The following is a 24,243-nucleotide window of genomic DNA, read 5'->3' on the forward strand; positions in this document are numbered from 1 at the left end:
GCCCTAAGGATGCTTGCGCAAGATGGCGGACGCAAGATGGCGGCTATATACGACTCCTTATGAGACGCCTTAAGGGTGCTTGCGCAAGATGGCTGCTGCTCTTATGAAGAAAGCTAGCTTAGAGGCTAACGTGTCATGCTAGTTCGATTCATTAAATTTGGGGCTTAAATGCAAAATGTTAAATATCTCGAAAACGGTGCATCGTAGAGCAAAACGGACAAAAATTTTCTGCCCAATACCTCGGTTCGCAGAATGAAGACCATGATAGCATAAGAAAAACATAGTCTAATGATGAGATCAACGATTCGGTTCCAACTTAGGCCTTTTGGCATTAGCTCTGTTTCAGCTTGTAATGAAGCAAGTCTTCGCAACATGATCAAGTCTAGCTTTGGTAGAGAGTATAACGTGCCGTGCAGGTTCGATTCATTAAATTTGGGGCTTAAATGCAAAATGTTAAATATCTCGAAAACGGTGCATCGTAGAGCAAAACGGACAAAATTTTTCCACCTAATACGTAGGCTTGCAGTATGAGGAACATGATAGCATAAGAAAAACATAGTCTAATGATGAGATCGACGGTTCGATTCCTACTTAGGCCCTTCGGCATTGGCAGCTATCTAATTCTACAAGATGGCGGCTATACATAGCTTCTTATGAGACAGCTTAAGAGCGCTTGCACAAGATGGCTGCTGCTGTTATGAGACTCCCTAGGGGTGCTTGCGCCAGGTAGCAGCGACAAGACGGTGACTATACACAGCTCCTTATGATACGGCCTAGAGGTGCTCACACAAGATGGTGGCTGCTCTGATGAAGAAAGCTAGCTTTGCATCGTGCAGGTACCTTTACAGCACTAAACCTCATACCTTTGAAATGTGGTGGCGGGTAATTTGAAAAATTCTACGTGCTTTTTCTCCAGAGCAGCTATCTTTAAACAATAGCGGCTATACATAAGCTGTTAAGGCCTCCTCTTATGTCAAGACTTAGCTCTATCGAACAAGTTTAAACCTGCATCGGGATAGCTAGACTAAGCACGTGCTGCAGTAATGATGTCATTATGCATGTTTAGACTTGCAAATCACAAAAGAAACATAACAAGACTAGAATCGAAAACTGCACTCTATGCCGTTAACTTTATCATGTGATCGGAACTTTGATTGAAGTGTTTAGAACACTAAATAAGTGATCAAGACTAAAATAGAACACTGTACTCGATACAACATGTGTTTAGACCATGTCAGGGGATACCTTTGTTCTAAGAAGATTAGATTACCACACATTCCTTGTAGGGCTAATAGGCTAAAGGGCTAATGGGCAAAAGGGCAAAAGGGCTAAAGGACTAATGGGCAAAAGGGCTAAAGGGCTAATGGGCTAAAGGGCTAGGGTGCCTCTCCTCTCTTTATCCGGGCTTGAGACCGGCTCTACAACTAGAGGCGGAGTTAACACCCTATGGAAGGGAGAATGTTGGGAAATAATCTATACGAATATAGCTACTCGATCGACTATATACTACAGACGGATGACTTAGGTGAGGGTAAGCGCTTACTTAATAATACCTAAAACCAAAACCAAACCAAACCCCATGGCACTACAGCCCTTGAAGGGCCTTGGCCTACCAAGCGACCGCTGCTCAGCCCGAAGGCCTGCAGATTACGAGGTGTCGTGTGGTCAGCACGACGAATTCTCTCGGTCGTACTTAATAATACCTACACGTCGTAATTCATGCGCTATTTCAAAAATATCCTCTTTGTACTGTGTGTAACCAGCATCATGATAGGTACGTTGAGTTCTTTACAGTATCTTATATCTACATAGGGTAACAGAGGCTTGTTGTGAACTTTGAGTCTATATGCAGACAGTTGATGTGTAGGAACTTGTTTTGATGTAATACGTGCTTCAGCAGTAGCGTTTCTAGGTACAAATTTAACTTGTTTCGATAGCGATGAAGCGTTGAAATTCCTTCTTCTTTACCTTGCATCTCTTCTTGAGGTGTTTGCACTGCGACAGAACATGTAGTAGGCTTAGGAAATGAAGTAAAATCATCAAGCTGTAATGGCAATGAAACATTAAGATTTTCTTCTTCTTCTACTTTCCCTTTACTACTGTTTTGATCAACATCATTATCCTTATCATAATCATGATCTTGCCTCTCTTTATCTTGAAGTTTTTGCTTAGTAACAGAACTTGTAGCAGGCCTGGACAACAAGGGAGAATTAAGAATCTCTCGCAGAGGTGTACTTTTTAAACATAAATCAGTGTTCGCTTCAATATGGTTGAGCTCTTTGTATTTTGTTCCCGATGGAGCTACATTACACGCGGCTTCATGACGTTGAGCCTTGTATGCGTTCCTGAACTCTCTTCTACAATGTTTGCATTGAAAAATTATCCTACATGATATCCCATGACGTCTCTTGTGATAGCTTCGGGAAAATGCTTTTCTACACTCTTCGCAAATATACCTAGAAATAGGTTTTTCCATGACGGACTTTTATCTTATGCTAACAGATTCTTCTTTAAATCTACTTGACACTTGTTACTCTGTACTTCGATGATGCGAACAGCTTAGCGATTAACAGTAAACTAACACAAAAGCGTATAACCAAGGTAGCAACAGTAAGGTTTAAGCCCATCAAGATGGCGAGAGTGAGGTTAGCAATGTTCTGCTGATAGATTTTAAATTCCGCACTATAACATGCATAAGGTGGCAGCCATGATGTTTACCGCCGTCAAGATGGCAGCAGTGAGGTTAGCAATGTTCTATTGTCCTTTAAAGAGAGGTTAGGGTCCGTCAAAACGACAGCTGTCAAAAAAGAACGTGGCTTTTTTTACTAAACAAGAGCACGTGGCTGTGACATCACGGTCACGTGGTATGCAGCGTCAGCATGCAAATTTCAATGTCTACACCTACGTAATTTACACTCTGCTATGGTCACAAGATTTTTTACGCATAGCTATTATTTATACTTTAAGTTCGTGTACATAGGTTATGTTAAGATAGCAATAGGTTCAAGCGATGGTCACACGCTCTAGTAGAAGATGCATGCAATATCAAAAGGTGGTGTGTACTCGCTTTTAAACCTTGCTATTCTTACCTATGCCATGTTCACAAGATTTTTAAACATCGCTATTCCTTGTACTTTATGTTCATGCACATAGGCTATGCTAAGATAGCAGCACAAACACATGCGAACTTTGTACACTCTAGTGGGATAATTTTAGTACTGCGTGCATCATAGATACATGATGTGTACACGCATTTAAACATGGCTATACTTAATGCTGCTGCTATGTTTACGAGATTTTTATACATTGCTATTCTTTATGCATCAAGTTCGTGCACACACAAGCGGTAGTCGTACGCTCTGGCAGAAGAAGTTTAGTACGAGAGTCGATGCATACATTATCGATAGGTGATGTGTACACGCTTTGGAACATAGCTCTTCTTTGTGCTTTAAGTTCGTACACATGGGCTAGGGATACACAAAAGCGATCGCTGCATGCTGTAGCGGAAGAAGCCTAGTACGATAGTCGATGCATGTAAAATTGATAGGTTATGCTAAGATAGGAGGACACTTACATGATTTTAGCACAATCTAGTGGAAAAAGTTTAGTATGATAGTCGTTAATGCAAAATCATTAGGTAATGTGTACACGCTTTGAAACATGGCTATTCTTTGTACTTTAAGTTCATGCGTATTAGTTATGCTAAGTTAGCAGCACAATCTAGCGGAAGAAGTTTAGTACGAGAGTCGATGCTGCAAAATCCATAGTTAACGTGTACACGCTTTGAAACATGGCTATTCTTTGTACTTTAAGGTCATGCGTATAGGTTATGCTAAGATACCAGCACAATCTAGAGGAAGAAGTTTAGTACGAGAGTCGATGCATGCAAAATCGATAGGTAATGTGTACACGCTTTGAAACATGGCTATTCATTGTACTTTAATTTTATGGGTATAGGTTGTGCTAAGATAGCAGCACAATCTAGCGGAAGAAATTTAGTACGAGTTTCGATGCATGCAAAATCAATAAGTAATGTGTACACGCTTTGAAACATGACTATTCTTTGTACTTTAAGTTCATGTGTATAAGTTATGCTAAGATAGCAGCACAATCTAGCGGAAGAAGTTTAGTACGATATTTGTTGCATGCAAAATCGATAGGTAATGTGTACACGCTTTGAAACATGGCTATTCTTTGTACTTTAAGGTCATGCGTATAGGTTGTACTAAGATTGCAGCACAATCTAGCGGAAGAAGTTTAGTACGAGAGTCGATGCATGCAAAATCGATAGGTAATGAGTACACGCTTTGAAACATGGCGGAAGAAATTTAGTACGAGATTCGATGCATGCAAAATCAATACGTAATGTGTACACGCTTTGAAGCATAGCTATTCTTTGTACCTTAAGTTCATGTGTATAAGTTATGCTAAGGTAGCAGCACAATCTAGCAGAAGAAGTATAGTACGATATTTGTTGCATGCAAAATCGATAGGTAATGTGTACACGCTTTGAAACATGGCTATTCTTTGTACTTTAAGGTCATGCGTATAGGTTATGCTAAGATACCAGCACAATCTAGCGGAAGAAGTTTAGTAGGAGAGTCGATGCATGCAAAATCGATAGGTAATGTGTACACGCATTGAAACATAGCTATCTTTTGTACCATAAATTCATACGTCTAGGTTATGCTAAGATAGCAGCACGATCTAGCGGAAGAAGTTTAGTACGATGGTCGATGCATGTAAAATCGATAAGTGATGTGTACACGCTTTGAAACATGGCAATTCATACTGCTGCTCTGTTCCCAAGATTTCTAAACATAGCTAATCCTAATGCTGCTCTTAACGACGTTGAGCTAAGGATTGATTACGTGACCGTGACGTCGCAGCCACGTGCTCTTGTTTAGTAAATAAAGCCACGTGCTTTTTTGACAACCGTCGTCTTGACGGACCCTAACCTCTCTTTAAAGGACAATAGAACATTGCTAACCTCACTCCTGCCATCTTGACGGCGGTAAACCTCAAGGCTGCCACCTTATGCATGTTATAGTGCGGAATTTAAAATCTATCAGCAGAACATTGCTAACCTCACTCTCGCCATCTTGATGGGCTTAAACCTTACTGTTGCTACCTTGGTTATACGCTTTTGTGTTAGTTTACTGTTAATCGCTAAGCTGTTCGCATCATCGAAGTACAGAGCAACAAGTGTCAAGTAGATTTAAAGAAGAATCTGTTAGCAGAAGATAAAAGTCCGTCATGGAAAAACCTATTTCTAGGGATATTTGCGAAGAGTGTAGAAAAGCATTTTCCCGAAGCTATCACGAGAGACGTCATGAGATATCATGTAGGACAATTTTTCAATGCAAACATTGTAGAAGAGAGTTCAGGAACGCATACAAGGCTCAACGTCATGAAGCCGCGTGTAATGTAGCTCCATCGGGAACAAAATACAAAGAGCTCAACCATATTGAAGCGAACACTGATTTATGTTTAAAAAGTACACCTCTGCGAGAGATTCTTAATTCTCCCTTGTTGTCCAGGCCTGCTACAAGTTCTGTTACTAAGCAAAAACTTCAAGATAAAGAGAGGCAAGATCATGATTATGATAAGGATAATGATGTTGATCAAAACAGTAGTAAAGGGAAAGTAGAAGAAGAAGAAAATCTTAATGTTTCATTGCCATTACAGCTTGATGATTTTACTTCATTTCCTAAGCCTACTACATGTTCTGTCGCAGTGCAAACACCTCAAGAAGAGATGCAAGGTAAAGAAGAAGGAAATTTCAACGCTTCATCGCTATCGAAACAAGTTAAGTTTGTACCTAGAAACGCTACTGCTGAAGCACGTATTACATCAAAACAAGTTCCTACACATCAACTGTCTGCATATAGACTCAAAGTTCACAACAAGCCTCTGTTACCCTATGTAGATATAAGATACTGTAAAGAACTCAACGTACCTATCATGATGCTGGTTACACACAGTACAAAGAGGATATTTTTGAAATAGCGCATGAATTACGACGTGTAGGTATTATTAAGTAAGCGCTTACCCTCACCTAAGTCATCCGTCTGTAGTATATAGTCGATCGAGTAGCTATATTCGTATAGATTATTTCCCAACATTCTCCATTCCATAGGGTGTTAACTCCGCCTCTAGTTGTAGAGCCGGTCTCAAGCCCTGATAAAGAGAGGAGAGGCACCCTAGCCCTTTAGCCCATTAGCCCTTTAGCCCTTTTGCCCATTAGTCCTTTAGCCCTTTTGCCCTTTTGCCCATTAGCCCTTTAGCCTATTAGCCCTACAAGGAATGTGTGGTAATCTAATCTTCTTAGAACAAAGGTATCCCCTGACATGTTCTAAACACATGTTGTATCGAGTACAGTGTTCTATTTTAGTCTTGATCACTTATTTAGTGTTCTAAACACTTCAGTCAATGTTCCGATCACATGATAAAGTTAACGGCATAGAGTGCAGTTTTCGATTCTAGTCTTGTTATGTTTCTTTTGTGATTTGCAAGTCTAAACATGCATAATGACATCATTACTGCAGCACGTGCTTAGTCTAGCTATCCCGATGCAGGTTTAAACTTGTTCGATAGAGCTAAGTCTTGACATAAGAGGAGGCCTTAACAGCTTATGTATAGCCGCTATTGTTTAAAGATAGCTGCTCTGGAGAAAAAGCACGTAGAATTTTTCAAATTACCCGCCACCACATTTCAAAGGTATGAGGTTTAGTGCTGTAAAGGTACCTGCACGATGCAAAGCTAGCTTTCTTCATCAGAGCAGCCACCATCTTGTGTGAACACCTCTAGGCCGTATCATAAGGAGCTGTGTATAGTCACCGTCTTGTCGCTGCTACCTTGCGCAAGCACCCCTAGGGAGTCTCATAACAGCAGCAGCCATCTTGTGCAAGCGCTCTTAAGCTGTCTCATAAGAAGCTATGTATAGCCGCCATCTTGTAAAATTAGATAGCTGCCAATGCCGAAGGGCCTAAGTAGGAATCGAACCGTCGATCTCATCATTAGACTATGTTTTTCTTATGCTATCATGTTCCTCATACTGCAAGCCTACGTATTAGGTGGAAAAATTTTGTCCGTTTTGCTCTACGATGCACCGTTTTCGAGATATTTAACATTTTGCATTTAAGCCCCAAATTTAATGAATCGAACCTGCACGGCACGTTATAATCTCTACCATAGCTAGACTTGATCATGTTGCGAAGACTTGCTTCATTACAAGCTGAAACAGAGCTAATGCCAAAGGGCCTAAGTTGGAACCGAACCGTTGATCTCATCATTAGACTATGTTTTTCTTATGCTATCATGTTCCTCATTCTGCGAACCGAGGTATTGGGCAGAAAATTTTTGTCTGTTTTGCTCTACGATGCACCGTTTTCGAGATATTTAACATTTTGCATTTAAGCCCCAAATTTAATGAATCGAACTAGCATGACACGTTAGCCTCTAAGCTAGCTTTCTTCATAAGAGCAGCAGCCATCTTGCGCAAGCACCCTTAAGGCGTCCCATAAGGAGTCATGTATAACCGCCATCTTGCGTCCGCCATCTTGCGCAAGCATCCTTAGGGCATCTCTAGCCATCTTGTGCAAAGGACCCTTAAGCCGCCTCATAAGAGCAACCGCCATCTTGCGCAAGCATCCCTAGGACGTCTCATAAGGAGCCTTGTATAACCGCCATCATGCGCAAGCATCCCAAGGGCGTCTCATAAGAACCCATGTATAGCGGCCATCTTGCATAAGCACCTTTAAGGAGTCATGTATAGCCACCATCTTGTGCAATTAGCGTCGAGAGATGACTGCCGTAGAATTTTTCTTTTTAAATTATCCGCCACCATATTTCAAAGGTATGTACCTCAAGAGTGTAGCACTGAGGTATGCGACGTAAGATGGAGGATAACAGCTGACAAAGAGCGCGTGAGTTTGTTTACTAAACAAGAGCACGTGGAATTTTTCAATTTGCCGCCACCACATTTCAAAGGTATCTTGCTAAAGATGGCAGCACGGCGCTCTCTTGATTAAAGATGGCGGATGACAGCTAACAGAACTTTTCAAATTGCCCACTACTACAGAGAGCAGCACGGTGCTCTGTAGATTAAAGATGGCGGATGACAGCTGACGAAATTGCGCGCATGATAGCAGCACAGTGCTCTATTGATTAAAGATGGCGGATGACAGCTGTCAAAAAAGCACGTAGCTTTGTTTCCAAACAAGAGCACATAGAATTTTTCAAATTGCCGCCACCACATTTCAAAGGTATCTAGCTAAAAAGTGTAGCACTGAGGTTTGTGATGCAAGATGGCGGATGACAGCTATCAGAAAAAAGCACGTGAGTTTGTTTCCAAACAAGAGCACGTGGAATTTGCCACCGCCACAAAGAGGGCAGCACGGTGCTCTCTTGATTAAAGATGGCTGCTGTCACGTGGAATTGCCTGCCACCACATTTCAAAGGTATCTAGCTAAAGAGGGCAGCACGGTGCTCAAAGATGGCTGCTGTCAAAAAGCATTTTTCAAATTATCCGCCACCACATTTCAGCTAAAGAGGGCAGCACTGTGCTCTATAGATTAAAGATGGCGGATGGCAGCTGTCAAACAAGCAGGTGGCATTGCTTCCAAACAAGAGCACGTGGAATATTTCAAATTGCCGCCACCACATTTCAACTAGAGAGTGCAGCACGGTGCTCTCTTGATTAAACATGGCGGATGGTAGCTGTCAAATAAGCATGTAGCATTGTTTCCAAACAAGAGCACGTGGAATTTTTCAAATTGCCGCCACCACATTTCAACTAGAGAGTGCAGCACGATGCTCTCTTGATTAAAGATGGCGGATGGTAGCTGTCAAAAAGCACGTGGCTTTGTTTCCAAACAAGAGCATGTGAAATTTTTCAAATTGCCGCCACCACAAAGAGGGCAGCACGTTGCTCTCTTGCTTAAAGATGGCTGCTGTCACGTAGAATTGCCTGCCACCAGAGTGCAGCACGGTGCTCTCTGGATTAAAGATGGCTGCTGTCAAAAAGCATTTTTCAAATTATCCGCCCCCACATTTCAAATATAAGTAGCTAAAGAGGGTAGCACTGTGCTTTCTTGATTAAAAATGGCGAATGTCAGCTGTCAAAAAGCACGTGGATTTGTTTGCCGATTCAAATCTCGCGCTAGTTAGGTTAATGGTACCACTAAGGTTTAGGTCCGTCAAGATGGCAGCACTGAGGTTGGCGATACGTTGTTGTCTGTCAAAAAGCACCTGGTTGTCAAGAAGCACGTGGTTGTCAAAAAACCACGTGGCTTTGTTTACCGATTCAAATCGCGCGCTGGTTAGGTTAAGTTGGTTCTACTGAGGTTTAGGCCCGTCAAGATGGTAGTACTGAGGTTAGCGATGCGTTGTTGTCTGTCAAAAAGCACGTGGCATTGTTTACCAATTCAAATTTCGCGCTAGTTAGGTTAAGTTGGCAGCACTGGAAGAGGCCTCTGGCTGTGGTGGAGGAGGCCCCTGGGAAGGCCTCTGGCTCTGGTGGTGGTGGAGGAGGCCTCTGGGAGCCGGTGGTGGTGGTGGCCGCCGAACCATCCAATTATACTACTAAGCTTATATGTGATACCCAGCTCCGTTAACTACATAGTCATGAGTCCTACCGTTAGCTAACTACATGTGATAGGTGAGAGGAGGTGAAGGGAATGAACTAAGTACAACAACATTTTACAGTATAGACGAGTCTAGCTGAATCTGGCATACGTCAATGCGTGTGTGTAGTATTAGCTGCTAGAGTTGCAGAGTTTCTGAAAAGGTGCCATCTAGATAACCTGCGTATCAATGCATCCACGCAGCACATTAAAAGAACTATTGCGGGAAAAATTCCCACTGCACTGAAAAATACAATTTTCAATCATGTTTCTTATATTGTGGTTTACCGTAAATAAAATGGAAAGTATTATTTCATACGTACGTTTGAAGCTTATGTTCCAGTCCAAGACTTGTCAATTACGTAAGTATAACAGATGGCAGTGTTCAAAGAAAAAATAACTAAAACGGTAAGTTTTTTGTGCATAAGTTTAAAGATTTAATTACTGTAGGTTCAGCTAATTCTGCTGCTGGAACGGGTTCAAACCGGTCAGGTCACAAGCCCTTTCGTAGAGTCTAATATGATGTGCCCTCATTGAAGCAGCCGAATTGGTTAGGTGACCTGCAAGTAAGGTTAACACGTGTGATTACCTGACTTAACCTAACCTCACACGGGCTCTTTGTCGTCTGCTCTTTGAAGAGCGTAATCAGTTTGATGACGTGTAGTTGATGTTGGGATGGTATTATGACATTACATCCTAGCTTTGTTGATAGAACGCTAATCTAACGTTACAAGCGATCTTTATTGAATCCCCTTGAAGGAGGTGAAAACGTAAGGTAACGTGTAGGTGAAGTTAACACGTGTGTTAACTTAACCTTGCCTATAAACGCTAACCTAACCTCAAACCCTCCCTCTGGAAGTGTTCCAATTACCGACTCCTCTTAGGAGTGTCAAACCGGTGAGGTTCAATCACCAAAAATAAACTTGTAGATGTTCCTTTCTGTTCAGAACACCATACAGTGAATGCTGACTGTTCAAATTGTTTTCGTTCATTAAAAAAACGTGTAGAATTGAAATGTATGAAAAAGGTATGGTATCAACCGACAATGTATATTCTAAATACAAAATACAGGTTGTATGCAATCAAAATTTTCGGGCGTGCCACCATCTTGCTCACTTCCGCTACTTGGCAGAGGATGTATGCTGTCCATTCTCCTTCACGCACAATGCATTCCCATACCTCGCACACCACTATTCTCCTATGAACATAACATCAGGGAATGTGTGTTTTTAAACACACACATCAGTTTTATATTGGCAGGTGAGCCTACCACCTTGCACACTTACGCAACCTACCAGAAAATGCAGAACTATCTGCTTGTCCTATGTTTTAGTCAATGTTTGCACAAAATTTCTTCCTTAACTGTTAGAATGCACTATGTCTCGTTGCGCGTGAATGCTATCTCTGCGCATGCGCACTAACCATTTTTATTATTAGCTGTTAAGAGTGAAAGTCTGTTTCGACACTCGCCCATCAGAGTGCACTGTAAGAAATGCGCTCCACATTCCCCCTCCTCACATCACGCACCACTCAACGAACATAATGTTCTTATCAGTTCAGAACACAACAAATTGTATGAGGATTGTTCTAAACTTTCCTGTTCATTACAAAATAGTCTAGATTTTAAATTTATGGATGAGGTAAGATAACAACAGACCGCGTGGCTTTTAAACACATACAAAGGTTTAATATTGGTGGTTAGATAGGCCCGTGTTAGCGATTTTGCTCGCATGCGCTACCTAGTGGAAAAATAGCAAACTAACTGCTAGTGGGCGGTCTGTTAGACATCTTAGCAACTAGCTGCTAGGCAGCGAAACTCTGCTTTGCATCTTAGCTGCGTGGGAGCGCTCTGTTATATCTCCTGCGGGATCTGATGTCATTTCTTACAGTAACTTACGAAGTCGCCGTAAGATTACTCTGTAATCTCCCTCACGCATGTGAACTAGCTATTCCCCCCACTACATCTCACATCCCCACCCCCATGACCACTCAATAAGACACGACAACGAGGTGCTCTCTTAGCCACTTTGCCAAAGAAGCCGGCAATATTTTTGGTCGAGGACTGACAGGTGGTCCTCTTGAAGAGAGAGCAATCTCTCTCTCTCTTCCCCAATTTTTGGTAGGGGGCCGGAAGGTGGTCCCAAGGGAGGGAGGAGAGGACCCTCTCCACCCTTCCGAAAAACCTCGTTCCCTAACCTAACCCACTGAGCTTAGGTTTGCGTCCGTGTTTGCAGGTTAGTTCAAGACGTCATCGTGACCTCTTAACCTCAGCTACGTGAGGTTAGGCCAACGCACGAAGATAAGATTTGACATCATGGTGACGTCACTGACTGGTGGTCAATGGCCTTGCCTGAACAAGAAAAAACGCTGACTCAGCAAAAATTCAAATTTCCCACCAACAGCGTGGGTTAGGGCCGCGAAGCGGCTAACAGGCCTCTAACATCCATTACGAAAGCAATTGTGATCCACCGAAAACCATTGATAGTGACAGGTTAGGTTAGGTTTGATTACGTGCGACAGCATTGCTGATTGAGCAGGGTGATCCACCGAAAACCACTGATAGTGACAGTTTAAGTTGTGATCCATAAAAACCACTGATAGTGACAGGTTAGGTTGTGATCCACTTAAAACCACTGGTAGTGACAGGTTAAGTTAGGTTTGGTTAGGTGCGACAGCATTGCTACTTGAGCGGGGTGATCCACCGAAAACCACTGATAGTGAGAGGTTAGGTTGTGATCCACCAAAAACCACTTATAGTGACAGGTTAGGTTGTGATCCACCGAAAACCACTGGTAGTGACAGGTTAGGTTAGGTTTGGTTAGGTGCGTCAGCATTGCTAATTGAGCGGGGTGTTCTACCGAAAACCACTGATAGTGACAGGTTAGATTGTGATCCACCAAAAACCACTGATAGTGACAGGTTAGTTTTTGATCCACCGAAAACCACTGATAGTGACAGGTTAGCTTGTGATCCACCAAAAACCACTAATAGTGATAGGTTAGGTTGTGAACACCGAAAACCACTGGTAGTGACAGGTTAGGTTAGGTTTGGTTATGTGTGACAGCATTGGTAATTGAGCGACTGTTCTTGGAAGTACACTTTTGGTCGTCACGTCACGAATAGGAAAACAGCACTATACATTGGGAGTATATGGCAATCACTAAGACAGGATATGAATATATGAGTACTCACCATAAGTGCAGGATCTGTTGCGACAGGAGTGGACAGAAGATGGAATTGTTGTGCTTGCACAGTAGTACTCTCTCTTAAAACAATAAGTGCGAATACGGGTGGAGTACCGAACAGGATATTGAATTATTTTCGGTACTTTTACTTCCTCTTCAAAACAATAATCGGTACGATGGGCCAGGACTGGGTAGAATATTGAGTTGTTTGTTTCTAGTTGTACTTCCTCTTAAAACAATAATCACCATCATCACAGAGCTGGACACACGACAGGGGTGTTTGTTTCTAGTTGTACTTCCTCTTAAGACATTAATCGACACTACAGCGACGGTACCACGTCTGTGACGAAGCGAGTACCGGCGAGGACTGCCTTTCGTGTTGCACAGACCTGCATTGAGAGATCAAGGTCATGGAAGATATGTTGAAGGGTGTAGTGAATGTTGGCGGGCCTGTTCAGGCTCACCTGTCAATCTCCCGGACGATTACCAAAAATGTGTTCAATTTATCTTCGGCTGCTATTTTGCACTGTTTATTAAACATGAACGTGGCGAGGTAGCCGCTGTAGAGGCTTTTCCTTCGGTTGTGTTCTAGAACGGATGCTTTCACATGGCGCCATGTAGATTCTATGGTGTTTGTGTGTGCTCCAGTTACTCTATCGACGAACTCTATTGAATGATTCACTGTCAGGTGCTCATTGCCATGTTTCTTCAGAGAGCTGTAACATTTCCAGCAGTCTGTGATAATTGTGGTCCCGGGTTTTATCAACTGTTTTATTGTGGATATGAGGGATTGGTCAGTTCTATCTTCGACTGTGGTGAAGAAACACTTGCCCGAACCCCTCTCTACTCCTCCGAAATCCCACTGGCCTTCCACGAAGTGCCCCCTATAATATTTTCTTCAGCCGAATTTGCTTTCATCGAACTCGACAATTGCATTCTGGCCGCCGATTTATTCCGAGGTCGTTTCGATGTAGTTAATCAGTACTTCTCGGTAGAAATTAGTCCAGTCCGTGATGGTGGTTTTCGAGAAGCCGTATTCACGGATTATGTCGACGGAGTAGGTATTATGGGCTATTTCGTATGTCAGTTGTATGATTTCCGGTAATGTAAGGTTGCTTTTTGAAAACCAAGAGTTGTGACTTATAGTCTTCGTGGTTTTGCATCTCTATTCCCTTGGTCCTTTATTACAGGCCAATCGTACGCCGTCGCCCGTTTGCTTGGTGCCCTCCAAGGTCATGGTGGACAGACACTTGAGGCACTTCATGGTATCTTTAATTAGTCTGGCTTCCCGTAGGAATGCCATGACCATATCTTTCCTGGAGACCAGCTGTTGGAGAAATCTCCTATTCGGTACTCCCGGCTTCCCGAGTACAACTTTGGAATAAGAAGAACTCGGAATGAATGTACATTCTCGCAGTTCCTCTTGATATGTGTTTACTACTATGGCCACTCCCGACACATTGTTCGAACTGAACCTCCACTATGTAAGCCTATGCTGCACCGAATGACTGGAAGGAACGTGGATAAATGGTCTCCTTTTTCGCTTCTGTTGGAATTTAAGTTTGCAACAATTCAGAGAGAGAGAGAGAGAGACGAGTGTGTCATCTTTTGGGGTAAATATGAATTACTTTGGGATGCAATCTATTTTACTTCTGGTGTACTATGTGCATCTATACGTATATACGCATATATATCTTGTTTACACGGTCGACTTTCAAGTACCTTGTTAGCCGAGTGGAGAAGGTGATGGACTACGGAGTTGAAGATCACTGGTTCGAGACGGCCTGACGCCAGGCATTTATACGAGGTAAGTGAAATTAGTATAATAAGCAAATTAGTAAGTGATAGAATAAGTATAACATGTGATACGTGGGAAAAGAACGAGCGTGAAGAAACGGACAGTGAAATAACGTATAACTTGTCCCCACCCGAAAGCCTCTACTACCCAGAGGGTCCCGTAAGTGTGTCGTCATAGCTGTGCCGGCGAATTCTGGCCTTGTTCCCAAAATCAAAACTTATTCGGAAATCATCTCAAATAATTCATTTTTTCAATTTTAATTTTCAGATATCAGATGTAAGTTATTATATGTATCGCAGCTACGCTAAGCGTTCTCGTAGCGCAACGACTAAGCCACTTACTTCGCAACGGGTGGTAGGGAGGTTCGAGTCCTCTTTATGTCGAAAATGTTTATTTTCATATTTAACTGTTTTATTGAACTGCATCCGCCTCTGTGGTGTAGTGGTTAATGTGATTAGCTGCCATCCCCGGAGGTCCGGGTTCGATTCCCGGCTCTGCCACGAAATTTGAAAAGTGGTACGAGGGCTGGAACGGGGTCCACTCAGCCTCGGGAGGTCAACTGAGTAGAGGTGGGTTCTATTCCCACCTCAGCCATCCTGGAAGTGGTTTTCCGTGGTTTCCCACTTCTCCTCCAGGCAAATGCCGGGATGGTACCTAATTCAAGGCCACGGCCGCTTCCTTCCCTCTTCCTTGTTTATCCCTTCCAAACTTCCCATCCCCCAGCAAGGCCCCTGTTCAGCATAGCAGGTGAGGCCGCCTGGGCGAGGTACTGCTCATCCTCCACAGTCGTATCCCTCGACCCAGAGCCTGAAACTCCAGGACACTGCCCTTGAGGCGGTAGAGGTGGGATCCCTCGCTGAGTCCGAGGGAAAAACCAACCCTGGAGGGTAAACAGATTAAGATAGATAGATAGTTAGATAGATAGATTGAACTGCATGCCTCTTTCCATACGTTATTTTCCTTTTGCTAATATATTCCATTGCAAAGTTTAATCACAATACTATGTCTACTAGAAAAATGCTTTATATGCGTGCTACTTATAGAAAGTGTTGCTGTGATTAATTTCAATCATCACTGTCTTGCCGTTTACCGGGAGAGTTGGCGCGCGGGTGTGAGCTTGCATCCGGGAGACAGTGGATTCAAATCACACTGTCGGCAGTCCTGAGGATGGTTTTCCGTAGTTTCCCATTTTCACACCAGACAAATTCCTTTTACGCGGAGGGCGAGTAACGCGCTACTTTATCTGTAGGTGGTAGAACCGGCCCTAGGAGTGTGAAGTTTACGGTTGTCCTCGAGGCGCAGCCAGTTAAGTTCGTGGTACGATTAAAAGACACGTGATCCGTGTGTTTTGTGCGTGTTGGAGCTTTATACTCATTTCCATACTGAATCATGATAAACAATGTCATAATGATCAAATATTTGTGAAAATAAGTGCCTCACCTAATATTTCATTTAATTTGAATGGAAATGCTTAATTAAGGCCACGGCCGCTTCCTTCCAACTCCCAGGTCTTTTCTATCCCATCGTCGCCATAAGACGGTCCAACGTAAAGCCACAAGCAAGAAAAAAAAAGGTTCTACATTTAGGACTGTCGCCCAGGTGGCAGACTTCCCATCAATTGCTTACCTAGTCTTCTCGTAAATGATTTCAAAGAAGCATTTCCCTTTTTAAACTACTCCATTCCCGAATTCCTCTTCCTGTAAATGGATATTGACCTCAATTTGTTCTTTATCATGTAACATTATCATCACAAAGTTAAACATTACATCAATAAATGGAAGCATGTGGAACTGAATGAGGTCACAGAGCTGTTTGCAAATAGAGGATTATGGAGATACGTAATCAATTCACAAAGCCTACAGATAGAATGCTCAAAGGCAATAGGTCCGTAAGGAAGATGTGGGTATATACGTATGTGGAAGTACGTAAAAGGGAGTTAAGAAAACATTAAAATCTCGAGATTTTGAGCCCAATTAGGTATTGATTTGGAACCTCATAGATTAACCTAACGAAAGCTTGACATAAATCGTTACCCAACTCTACAGACTCCCCTTGATGGTGACAATCAGAAGATGCAAGCACATGAACGTAAGACAATCGAAATGAGCTTCATTCATCTAACGATAGATAGCACCTCAGTCGAGTGCGAGAAGTCGCTGAAAATCAGTCTAGCCAACCCCGTCTATCGGTGTCTAGCACCGGGTAGCTACCTAGCGGTTAAGTGGAGGTGGTAGCACGCAAGCCAAAGTACCGGCTGACTCCACTCCCGGGTAGCTTACCTCCCGCGTCCTTCTAGTTTACCTGCAGAAGCTTGAACCGGCCCTTAGTCTACTACATACTCCCCATCCTACCAGTACGAAGGATTCCATAACCTCTCTGAACACCATGAGAGGAACACCAGAGTGCAACATACAACTCTTCTCACCATTCCTAGACTTAGATCCCCAGATTTCGAACTCTTCCTTCACAGTTAGAGCTAGTCGGGAATGGAACCTTCTTCCTCAGGAGGTCAGAGGCATATCAGAGGTGAACAATTTCAAACGGGCTTGAACAAAATACCTCTAAGAGAAAAGTTCTCAGATGGCCAATGGGCATCTTCTTCCTCTTCCTATACTTGATCTCCCATTGTGACTACTCCCCAACTCCACAATGTATCCTTCACACCTTGCTTTATGTCGCTCATACCAATTTACTAAATCCATTATGGAATTTTTCTATAATTAACAATAATAATGTTATTGCCTTTACGTCCCACTAACAAATTTTTCGGTTTTCGGGCTATAATTAATCAATACGCCGATTAGGACTGTAGCATCATCATCCCCAATTAGGTAGTTATTATTATTAATGTCCTTGCAAGTATATTATTATTATTATTATTATTATTATTATTATTATTATTATTATTATTATTATTATTATTATTATTATTATTATTACCGTTTTTTGTGGTAGGTAGAGGTGAAAGAAGGTGCGGGTGTGAACGGGTCTCAAACTACGAAATTAAAGTTAATGTAAAATTTAACAAGGTTATATTCTCTTTCAAAATTCAGAAATAGCACGAAAGACAGGTACAGAGTAGCAAGGCAATAAAAATACAATTACAATATTTACAGGATTTGGGCTTCGAGCCCCAACCTCACAATTCTTGAGCAATTAGCCCAGTTTTACCCCAAACACAAGTTTCAACAGGGGGGCAGAAAACCCCATTCATGCCTAGGAGCACTTGCTCCAAATTACACAGTAAGGCCTCCTTGAGGCGCGCAGAAAACAAAATTTTCGAGAAAGAGCAACTTGCTCTCAAAATTCAGGCCTGTCAAAGGCCACACCTAATTCCACCTTCAAGCTGTCCTCTAAGGACATATACACAGGGGTAAAATACCCAACCTACTGAGGTCTATTAAATGAGAAGAAGGTTAATTACATGACCTCTAAAATAACAATTTGAGAGGAGGCGATCTGCACTCCTAATGCATTTGTTTTAAAACCTAATCTGGCTCTAGGCCACTAATGCAAGGGCTAATCCCATACTGCAGAGGTGACTTTAGAAAAGAACAATTTACTTTACATTAATGAAGAATCGGTTGTGAGAAATAAGTTCACCTCAAAACAAAATGAGTGGGAGCTCGAGAGGGTTAAGCACTCTCTATCCCAATATGTAGCATTAAAAGATAATAGATGCTAAGAGTAGTTACATTTTAGGAACAGGTTACATGGTAGAAACGCTTCGGACCCGCCCCGAGAGTTAAACTGCTGAGCTAGCAAGAAAAGAAGATATTAAAAGGCCATTACCTTGGTGTAGAACTGCTCCCCGAAGAAAGAGGCGCTTCCCGCCCCCTGCTATGTACTTTACACACTGAACGATGGTACTGAAGTGGCGCAGAGACCCTAAAATCAGCAGTTTATATACTCTCGCGGAAAGTTCGAGGCGTTTCAGGAAGGAAAACACCCGCCCACAATCATTTTATTGGTGGATAAAGAAAACCCCTACACAATATGAAGAAGAAACACATTATTGGTGGAAAATTAATTAAAGAAATTCGGGATTGGCTAGATTCAAAACAAGGGGAAAGATAGGGTTAATATTGCCAACTTAAACAATGACTGAAAGAAATTTAGCAAAGAACAAACTTTTGAAATTAAATTTTCTCCAAAAAAACAGTTCTTTCACTTCGCACTAGGGTGCACCGTTGTAGTTCTTCAATAGTGTCCTCTAGAAGAGAAAGTTCAAACTTCTTACTACAAGCAAAACAAAATTACATCGAAAACAACACAGTTCAGAAACTTCAAAATTTCCAAGTAGTGGCATCTTCAGGGTAACTTGAAAATTAACACATAAGACAAAGTTCAGACTTCTTCCAGTAGGGGAGTTTCAACTGGCGCAAAGTTTAAATAAGCATCGTGGAGGTGTACCGCCCGGTACAATTATTATTATTATTATTATTATTATTATTATTATTATTATTATTATTATTATTATTATTATTATTATTATTATTATTATTATTATTATTATTATTATTGTACCGGAGGTACAGCCACACCGCGCATTTAAATTCAGCGCCTTGGAGAATGCCATCTGAAATATAAACCTTGCAACAACTAGTACAAGAAGTTTGAAAATTTCTCTAAATATATCACTACTATAAAGTTATGTTTTGCCCTCTGGTGTAAAGATAAACTATTAAAATTCTAGATAAAAGTTGTATGTAAATGTTTCCTAAACTGGAATGTTTAGTGTTTGTTTTTTATGTTCAAATGTTATCAACACTTCTGTCTCTCCCCGCCAAATTAAGGCGTTGGCCAATCAGAAATTTTGCACATTTATTTATTCACCAATGACAAAACTTTGATATTTATCCAATGAGAATTGGAGGTGTGTCGGGCCCTAGGCCCAGAGTTTTCTGGAACCTTCCCCTCTGCTATAAAAGCTGGCACTTTTCGGACCAGGTTGTCTTAGCGATCGCTCCAGTCTAGAGTGTGTTCGTAACGGAGGCGGAGGCCGCTTCATCCATCTTTGGGAGGTCCACCAGCTCAAGGTAATGGCAGATCCAATGCTAGCTCGAGGGGAAGGTTTCAAATATTTAGTAATGTAACTTTATTGTCTAAAATGTAAATTTCAAACTTTAAATGTGAATTTCAATGAAGCCGAAAGAACTTAACCGAAATCAGGGAATAGAGAATAAGATACCTTCTCGTATTCCCTCTCAACTTGATTTTGAGTTGACTATGATTCTGTAACCCTTTTTATCTTGTAATTTCTGCAACTTAAATATTTTTCTCTATCTAGTCACCTCCGTAGTATAGGCTTAGCCTCTGTAACGTTGGGCCATAAGCCCAAATAGGGTTTTATGCATTTAATGTAAATATTTTTATCAAAGGCCTTGTAGAATGGGCACTGGTTAGCCCTGTTAAACTCTATTTCATTCCTTTCATGTTAAGGATATCAGACTGTTGAGCAGTTAGGACGGTGAATACTGTTTAATTTTGTTAGATATAGCTTGTGCCTTTGATAGGCCTGGAAAGTGCGAATTTTCGAAAAATAGATTCCTAAGTGTAAGCTGATAGAGCAAAGATGATCTTACTACTGGTGTAAAAGAGATCCGTCTCATTGACTATTGATTCAAAGGCACAGTAGTGCTCAGATAAAATTTGTAATTGGGAGCTTCAAGCTCAGCCTGTAAAATTGTTATTTGATTATCCTAGACCTCTCTAAAAGTGTTATTCAAGCATAGAGCTAAATTGATGTAACTGATTTTTAATTACTTGGCAAAGTATTAAGATTTGAAAAGAAAAAAGGAAAGGTTAATAAGGGAGATAAAACTGCCAGTTGTAAAGTTTTAAATTCATCTTCTGACTGTTTTATATCCACCCATTCATGCCCGCACTTTCCTTCACCTCTCTGCTCCACAAAAACACGGTAACAATTATTATTATTATTATTATTATTATTATTATTATTTCTTTCTTTCTTTCTTTCTTTCTTTCCGTCTTTCTTTCTTTCTTAATCTGTTTACCCTCCAGGGTTGGCTTTTCCCTCGGACTCAGCGAGGGATCCCACCTCTACCGCCTCAAGGGCAGTGTCCTGGAGCTTCAGACACTGGGTTGGGGTAAAACAGCTGGGGAGGATGACCAGTGCCTCTCCTGCTATGCTGAACAGGGGCCTTGCGGGGGGATGCGAAGACTGGAAGGGATAGACAAGCAAGAGGGAAGGAAGCGGCCGTGGCCTTAAGTTAGGTACCATCCCGGCATTTGCCTGGAGGAGAGGTGGGAAAACACGGAAAACCACTTCCAGGATGGCTGAGGTGGGAATCGAACCTCAGTTGACCTCCCGAGGCTGAATGGACCCCGTTCCAGCCCTCGTACTACTTTTCAAATTTCGAGGCAGAGACGGAAATCGAACCCGGGCCTCCGGGGATGGCAGCTAATCACACTAACCACTACACCACAGAGGCGGACATTATTATTATTATCATTACCATCATTAATACCTCATTTTATCACCACCACCACCACCACCACCACCACCACCACCTAGCTTAATATCAGCGATAGTTAACTTAATATTTATAGTTTCCTAATGTGTATGTTGCGTTAAGTAGTAATTACGTGTAAACGCTGGTTTACTGCAAGACAGGGAAATATGTCCCTATCTATGCCAGATTAAATAAATTTCTCATCTATCTATCCACCTATCTGTCTATTCCTCTAATCAGTGCTTATAAAATATAATTTTTGAAAAGTGGACGTAACTGTTGTTTTTTATAAGTTTCAACATGTTGACCCACAGAAAAGCAGCTTTTATTTAGTTTCAGTCAATGTACCGCTGAAATGCACGACTCACAAACGCTTCATTGTAACTGATGGTGATCTCCTGTCTGTATTGGTTTTCAAGAACTTATACACATTCATTCAAAGAAAAACGTACTGGGATATTTCGTCGCAGATCAACCTGATCAAGCCAACGAACCCGTGGGATGTATAGCATTATGTTGTCCGAACGACTGCTGTCTATCCAGAATGTCTTTCGCGAGGTCAGCAAGATGATATTCTCAGCCCAGTGTTGGTATTCATGACTGTGTCCGCTGTCTTGTCGCTGTCAGATAGTTAGCACGCACGGTGTCGGAAAACCGGCAGCAGAAAAAGATGACGCATGCTACTAAAAGGAATGGAAATAAAGAGGTCATCAGGTAACAAACACACTGCAGACATGCTCTTCTGATAAAAAATATTCTGGTATAATATGGGCTTTCCCTCAAAATTAGTGGAGAAGTAAATATAATGAGCAAGGAGATCTAACGGCAAATATTGTGTTAGACATACCAAAGGATTACCGGGTTAGGAGTGGACTACTAAAGGCAAAGTCATTTATGTTGACAATCGGACCGGACTGAGAATTGATGGTAGAATGAGTTCTTGGTTCAAAGTAGTTACTAGAGTTACACAAGGGTGTAATCTTTGCTGTTCACACGGTAGTATACTTTTACTGAAAGGTATCAAATGGCAAGAATGAACCTACTACGGTGGAAATGTACAAACATTTCGTCTATGCCGATGACTTGCTTCTAATGGCGCCCTGCGCTGAAAGCCCGCAATTTAGTGTCTACGAGCTAGCCAAGAAGTGCAGTGAGCATAATACGAAAGCTAGCATTTCCAAGACTACACTTATGGAAGTGGGAACAAACTTCATAGAACGGAATGCCAGACCGAGAATACGCAACTGGAACATGTGGATTATTTCAAGTATCTAGGATATATATTCTCCCAGGATAGTAAGTGAAATTGAATCAAGGCGCTTCAACTAAACATAGCGTAATCGTTGCCAAGTGTATGATATTTTAAAGTACAAAGAAGCAGGTTATAGCATATTTGGAGAAGAGTTCCTGATCTAATGAATAACAAAGAAATGTTAGCTTGCACAAGAAGTGCCGATAAATACAGTTTCAAGCAAGATAAATGATGCAATAGTTTTACTAATGTTGAGGTTTTCATTATATCTACACTTAGTCGTTATAACTAAAGGATGACATTTAGAACAAGTGTTGATGCTTGTTTGCTTGTTTAAATTAGCCTAACATCTAGGCCATGGGCCCAAAAAGTTAGAAAGTACTTAATCTAACTGACAAAACTAAGAAGTGCACCCAATATGTAATTTTTCCTCTATTTCCAATTTTCAAAAACGTTTGATAACATTTAGACTACAAAATGTTCGATATTTGTTTTTTAGATGAACTCTTCTCCAAATATGCTGAACAGTTTAGATGAACTATTCCCACAGGTTGGAAAATATATTGTACAATAACGATGAGTGATACGTATTTTTCTATGTTACTTGAAAAACGGAGGGAAATTGGCAACGCAATGCTTTTGAAAACGTAAAAATTGTTATGGAATGTCCCCCTCGTTTGACTGTCTTGTCCTCCAATTCATTCCTTCAATAGTTTGTCACCCTAACGCCGTAGGATGCCGGAAAAGCGTGAACACGGAAATTTGTGAACACATTATTAAAGTGGAAATTCGCGCACACTTGGGATTATTGTTACCTGACTAGGTTTTCCGAGGTCTTGGTGAATATTTCGTTGCCGGAAATATGCGAACACTATCCTGAGAATCTGATCTACCCTGGATTAGCTTTCCGATTTTAACATTGGCATTGTATTTGCAACCTCCCATACCATGTCACTAACATCTACCAGGCCAGGTAGTTTTGTAACTAATGCGAACAATAGTGAGGATTTCCGCTACGGCCGGTTCCACCGCCGGTTCGGGGCGCATACCCGTACATTTGTTCACTTTACTTTTAACCTTCATAGCGTTAGCAATATTGAGTATGGAAAGTGTTACCACGATCAGGCGTAGCCCCTCCGCTGATTATAATTGTTACGCGTACCGTAAAGTACAGAGAAACAAAAACAGGTGTTGTTATATGGCTGTGTTTACACCAAAAGTCATGTCACTGTAAGGGATTTGGCTAAATGGTTAGCGTTCTGGCCTTTGGTCACAGGGGTTCCAAGTTCGATTCCCGGCAGGGTTGAGAATTTTAACCATCATTGGTTAATTTCGCTGGCACGGGGGCTGGATGTATGTGTCGTCTTCATCATCATTTCATCCTCATCACGACACGCAGGTCGCCTACGGGAGTCAAATCGAAAAACCTGCAGCTGGCAAGCCGAACATGTCCTCGGACACTCCCGGCACTAAAAGCCATACGCCATTTCATTTACTGTATGGTATTGATGCGGTCGAGGAATGAACAAGTACTTTATATATCCGAACATTATTGTGATGATTCCACTCTAGAAGTGAAGAGCAAGTGTGTAATACCAAGAGGGTTCGAAAAGAAACTACACAGTTATGTGAGGTATACACCGGTGAAATAGGAAACCTACATTATAAAGGATTGTAAAGTAACGTCCTTATTTATATTACAATAACTTTAGTTGTTTTTTGCTAGTGGCTTTACGTTGCACCGGCACAGATAGGTCTTGTGGCGACGATGGGATAGGAAAGGCCTAAGAGTAGGAAGGAAGCGGCCGTGGCCTTAGTTAAGGCAAAGCCCCAGCATTTACCTGGTGTGAAAATGGGACCACGGAAAACCATCTTCAGGGCTGCCGGCAGTGGGATTCGAACCCAC

This window comes from Anabrus simplex, chromosome 2 (assembly GCF_040414725.1).
Source record: "Anabrus simplex isolate iqAnaSimp1 chromosome 2, ASM4041472v1, whole genome shotgun sequence".
NCBI classification, from domain to species: Eukaryota; Metazoa; Arthropoda; class Insecta; order Orthoptera; family Tettigoniidae; genus Anabrus; species Anabrus simplex.